Consider the following 6324-nt stretch of genomic DNA (forward strand, 5'->3'; position numbering starts at 1 on the left):
GCTAGACAAGATACCCTACAACATGATAGCACTGCATATCACCAATGATACCTTAGTAATGTATTACAAATCTACGTGTGGTATACATAATTGGTCCTCTATGAGAACTTGAAATTATTTTGCGGAGTAGGTAGTTTTTTCAATTAAAATTCCTGAATGTTTAAATATTTTGTGATTTAGGTTGATTAACGCATTGTGCAAATGTGTTGATAATTTACACTTATTTAGATATCATTCTTATTTTCTTTTCTTTTTTCTTATTTTCTTAATCATACACAGAAAAAAACAATTCCTGAGTACATTTTTACAAACAACCTTTGTACTACGCTTAGGAAATTTTGAAATTTAATCTACATTTTTTAATCCACGTGCCTTTCATTGCTTATGATTTTGAAAACTGAGTTAAAATAGCAAGAGGGAATTTGAAATGTTTAAAAAAATAAGCTTTATTACTAATTTCTTTAGACAACGTTGTCAGATCTTCAATCTTTTGAGGTCGTAGGAATGGTCTTTTGATTATCCATCCAACGATTTGTAACATAATAGACCCGAACAACGTTTTCATCAAAATATCTGACATTTGGCATTAAAAAAAGTGTATAAATAACACTTAAGTGCTTATAACTTTTGATAGGGTGGTCAGATCTTCGATATTTCTGACTCGTTGGAAATGTCTTTTGATTACCTATCCAATGATGGGTTTAATGATGCAAGACATTAGTTTCATCAAAATATGTGAGATCCGGCCTCAAAAAAGTGTATAAATAATAATTAAGTGCTTATAACTTTTGATAGGCATCAAAAAAGTGCATAAATAACCATTAAGGGCTCATAATTTTTGATAGGGTTGGCAGATCATCAATATTTTCGTTGGAAAGGTCTTTTAAATACCTTTCTAAAAATGTATAACAAAAACCTCCCTTTTTACAATCTTCCGGACTTTAGTCGTTTTTTTAGCATACCTTTTGAAGAACTTAACTAAACTTCATAATTTTTATAGCAATTTTGGGAGCCCCCCCCCCCCCCCATTTTTGGAAGACATATGGGCGAAGGGGAAGAAGAAAAAAAGAATAAGAAAATTTCTTCTTCCAGCTCCCCCCCCCCCCCTCCCTGCCGAACCAAAATTCTGGCTACACTCCTGGGACCCCAAGACGGATCGAATGAGTTTAAGAGCGAGTCCACGAACAGGGCATACCCCTTTGTATGGGACGTCGTTTGGACCTCACCAATCTGCCTGAAATTTTCAGGTTAATGGTTAAAATGGATGAAAATAAACATTTTTGTGCATGTTTCTATTGTCAAATTGTCTCAGGAACACGAATATGATGAAATTATCACCAGAAAATTTGATCTAAGGGGTCCCCCGAGCAAAAATGTACAACCAAAATATTCACTAAAAGTAAAAGTGTCTATTTAACATGCTAAACTGCCTTACCCAAAGCGTTCTCAGTCTCAAATGGTAGTTTTAGATGTCCCCTACAAGCTGCAGGTCGATCCGAGTTGATATCTGGATGGAACACTTTTTTATTTGAGTTTGAAAATTATGCTATTTTTTCACTAAAATGCCAATAACTCCCTTTAGATTGAACCAATTGGGATGCTTCTTCCTGCATTTTGTTGCATTTTTAAGCCCTTTCAGATGCATTTTGAACTTTGAAATTAAATTGAGTTTTGCCTGAGTTATAGCATTTTTAAGATTTTTGACGTTTTTGAACCTTCAAACTTTGTGTCCCGATTTGCCCCACTTCCCGTTGACCCAGAGTGCTCATATTTTGGCCAGATAGTAGTTTTATATTTACAAACAACCCCTGGAAATTTCAGGCAGATTGCTGAGGTTGATGCGAGATGGGTATGCTTTACTCGTGGACTCGCTCTTAAAACGGACGAAATCGGTTCAGCGAGTGCCGAGATAATCGAGTGAAAAAAAATCACCACACGCACAGACATTTGATCTGAGGCGATATGTATACGTGAAGTAGGCTCTGCGAGGTCATATAACGACGTTCAATGTGATTTTATAGCTTTTCCTCATTGAGGTAAGGAAGGCAAAAAGACTCTAAAAATTATGTTCATGATAGTTTTATGGGTCCATACGGCATCTGAGGATGTAGCGACTCCTAATCCAACCTCAGCTCATTTAAATACCCAACTCAATCGACTCCAATAACGAGTCCTACAACACCTCTCATACCAATCTGTTCAAAATTAGCTTACTCCGATTCTGGCTTTCACATTAGTCGGCCTCCAGATCGACTCCGACTTCAAAGTCCTGAGAATCACAAAATCCAACCGATCGAACTCACATGATTCTTATTGGTTTTGATATGGCGATACGGCGGTGTTCTGCCAAGTTGAACATCGCAAAGTACAACTAATCAATCCTGTAATAATTAAGAAATATCTTGATTTTTTTTTTTTAAATTAAGTTTCAAGACTTTCTCATTTTTGGTGCTGAAGCTCGAAAATATATCTTTGTATACTTTTATCTTGTGAATTTCAATGAGTTTTCAACATTGTACTTCCCAGCCCAGAAACCACGCGCAAACTCACCAGTTCATATTCACAATAAAGTGTAAACACACAGCAAATGAGCACGAGCCGAGTTGCAGATAGTGTGCCGAAAACCCAAACAAAACCCGGCTCAAACCGGATGGCTGGCCGGTGCATCACTTGATCTCTACGGTCCGTCGAAAGCCAGTTCCAAAGATTGTGAGAGCGCCAAGTGTCTCACACAAGTTTACTACGCATGAACCGTTGTTGGATGTAATCACCGGTCGATCACATGTTCCCGCCGTTCGAAATCCTGCAACGTGCCCATACGGCCATCGTAAATCAGCCCAGGATCACCACATTCTGGCCGGTGGCGATGGCGACATCACCCTCCAGGAATGTCAAGTACTTGCGCCGAGGTCCGGGCCTAACTGCGCCATTACGTCCCCGCGTAATCGTACCCTCTCTCAGATCAACGCAGTTGCAGTTACATCAACCAAAAGGAAGTAGACACTCCACGTCATCTAGGATAGTTTAGGTTGCTACTTAAAACAAGCAAGCAAGCATCCCTTGGGCTGGAACGGTGCACAGAGTACTACACAAAGAGCAAACAGAGACACTTGTTAGGCGAGCGGTTACAACTGTCATAACCTTGATAAGGATCTGACTGACCAGGCACCGCCGCCAGTCCGAGCCCCAACTGTACGTGGTGGTCCCGTTCCTGCGCAACTGCGGATTGTTTAGATTGGCGCGCGATTGGACTGGAAATACTGGAAGCGAAACCAGTTTGGAGCACGGTAGTGTTTACACAGCCGGGGAGGGATGTTACAAAACTTAGTTAGAGCGAGAGGGTGGTTAGTTTTTCAAGTGTACCATCCGTCTTGTAGTCCAAACAAACCAACACGTGACGGGGAGTTTGCTAGAATTGTTCAGAAAGTCCCACGGGACCGACAGTTATAAGTTATATTTATTGCAAATATACTTTATTCAAGTGTCCGTACAAGAATAGCACTGCGAAGATTTAGGTGGGGTGTGGTTCCTCTTGAGGGGAATGTTCATAGGGGAACAGCATCCAATTCCAGCGTGCCTCTAATGTTGCCATATCAGCACTTTGACATTCAATTACGGCTCATTAAAAGCTTTTTCAACTGAATCGTGTGATATTTAAATAACTCAATAAGAAGTGAGCAAGTAAGTTTCTATCAAAAGCTTTGCAAAAATAGTTGTTTAAATATTTTGCTTCGTTTCATAAGCTTTTTAGTTTAAACCCCCAAATTTCGAAATAACTCGTTTTTTTATGATTTAAGTTGATTTACTACCCAGGTTACTACCATCCACTGAACTACACTGAAAAAAGTTTTCAGTAATGAGTAATGCAATTAGCTTATATCTGTGAGCCCATACTTCCAATTAAAATGTAGTCAAAGACAATATTGTGGGAAATTGGACGAGCTTTCCGGTAAAAATATTTACGAGATTGAAAAATCAAGTCTGTCTTATAGAAATTGTCAAAAACCATCAAACATAAAAAAATTTCAGCATTTTTTATTTTTAAAACCGCTGTAACTTCACAAGGATTGGACTTAGGACAGTGGTCAATATCGAGACTTTTATGTAAAATTGTCTGGAGAATCGATTCCCGTATACAGTTTTTGAAAATTTTGACGTTTAGAGCACTTTTCATAAAAACAGTTTCAGTAAATGATTGTATTTTTTTAGGTTAGTTGCTCCATCCTGCATATTTTGTAAGTCTTTTAGAACATCTTTGGCTATTTTCACAAAAATTTGAAAAAAAAATCGTGGGCTCACCCTCAATTTGACTTTTAAACTTAAAAATCAGAAAATCTCATGAAAGCGGCGTATTTTTTTCTTTCAGTGTATTTTCCCAGAAAGCCCGTCAAATTTCCTACAGGTTTGTCTTTGACCACTTTTTGATACGATGCAACGGCTTCGAGATGCAGCGACATTTAAATTCCGAATCACAACAATATTGAAAACATTTACGCCCTTCTCAAATGTCATTATCGAGTGAAACTGGCTCCATATACACAAAAATGACTTACGAGCAATTCCAGCTCAAATCAGGAATTTTTCCCGACCCTCTCCGATTTCAATGAAACTTTGTAGATATGTTATCCTATGCCTATAAAAGCCATTTTTGTGTATATGGAGCCAGTTTCACTCGATAATGACATTTGAGAAGGGCGTAAATGTTTTCAATATTGTTGTGATTCGGAATTTAAATGTCGCTGCATCTCGAAGCCGTTGCATCGTATCAAAAAGTGGTCAAAGACAAACCTGTAGGAAATTTGGCGGGCTTTCTGGGAAAATACATTGAAAGAAAAAAATACGCCGCTTTTATGAGATTTTCTGATTTTTAAGTTTAAAAGTCAAATTTGAATGTGAGCCCACGATTTTTTTTCGTTCAATTTTTTTTTGTGAAAATAGCCAAAGATGTTCCAAAAGACTCATACACACCACTTTTATGAGATTTTTTGATTTTTAAGTTTAAAAGTAAAATTTCAAGGTGACGTCACGATTTTTTTTCGTTCAAAATTTTAGAGGAAATAGCCTTAGATGTTACCAAAAGACTGACGAAAAATGCAGGATGGTATGTCTCTCCTAAAAAAATACAAAAATCATTTACTTAAACTGTTTTTTGAAAAGTGGTCTAAACGTCAAAAAATTTAAAAACCTATAGTGGAAATCGATTCTCCAGACAATTTTACATAAAAGTCCCCATATTGACCATTGTCCTAAGTCCAATCCATGGGAAGATAAAGCGGTTTTGAAAATAAAAATGTTGAAAAAATAGTATTTTTGATGGTTTTTGGCAATTTCTATAAGACAGACTTGATTTTTCAGTCTCGTAAATATTTTTACCAGAAAGTTCGTCCAATCTCCCATAAGTTTGCCTTTGACAGCTTTTTTTTCTTTGAGAATTTAACGAAAAGTTTTTTTTGAATAGAACGATTTTACATTTTTGACGAGTTTTTCAATGTTTTCACCCCTTAAATTCAATCGTATGCTTTTGAATGTATTTTTTCGTAAAGTTCAGCATATTTACAATAAGAATGACCATTTGGACTTTTGTTGTGGCTCGTGCATTGCTTGAATGTGGGGATTTTTTTTCTGAAACATTACAAAAAAATATCCTTTGACAACAAATTTCTTTCTCTTTACGGTTTCGAGCTACAAATCTCTGAACAACGTGTTTTTGTTAAAAATCCAGAAAAATAAAAGGGGTTCGTGATATGAGACCAGAATTAGAGCAAAGTATCATGGAAATCGAAGAGGGGTCGGGGCAACTGCTGTGTGAGTTGGCGGAGAATGGCCCATCTTCATGTGCGTTTTTATCGATTAGTTTTGGTTATCTGATAAGTCGCTACAAAATTCATCAATACAAAGTCATTATTGCAATCCTATTTTCACTTAAAGTATAGACAATATTAGACCCCTGAAAACCTTTTTTTTAACTTTGGTACCCGATTGGGTTGAGAGGAATAATATGCAGCTTTGTTACTTGTCACATCAGAATTTCTAAATTCTATCGGGATTAGAAGCAGACAAATTTTGAATTGATTATCTACCTAATAAAAGCTGAATTCATATTTTTTAACATGTAATCTGCCCATGTTCGCATAAATGTCCCATATGCATTTTCATCACTTTTGAGGTATTGATGCAATTCGGTTCAAAATCGTGTGCTCTTTCAGAATAACCAAAAATATCCAGTACTTTGTTCTAAAATCACGTAGCTTTATGTGTAGGGCAAACTTTTCTCAGCTTGCTGTTTTTGCATATGGGATATTAATGCAAACATGAGCAGTATTC

This window comes from Culex pipiens, unplaced genomic scaffold, assembly GCF_016801865.2.
Source record: "Culex pipiens pallens isolate TS unplaced genomic scaffold, TS_CPP_V2 Cpp_Un0112, whole genome shotgun sequence".
In the NCBI taxonomy this organism is placed as follows: domain Eukaryota; kingdom Metazoa; phylum Arthropoda; class Insecta; order Diptera; family Culicidae; genus Culex; species Culex pipiens.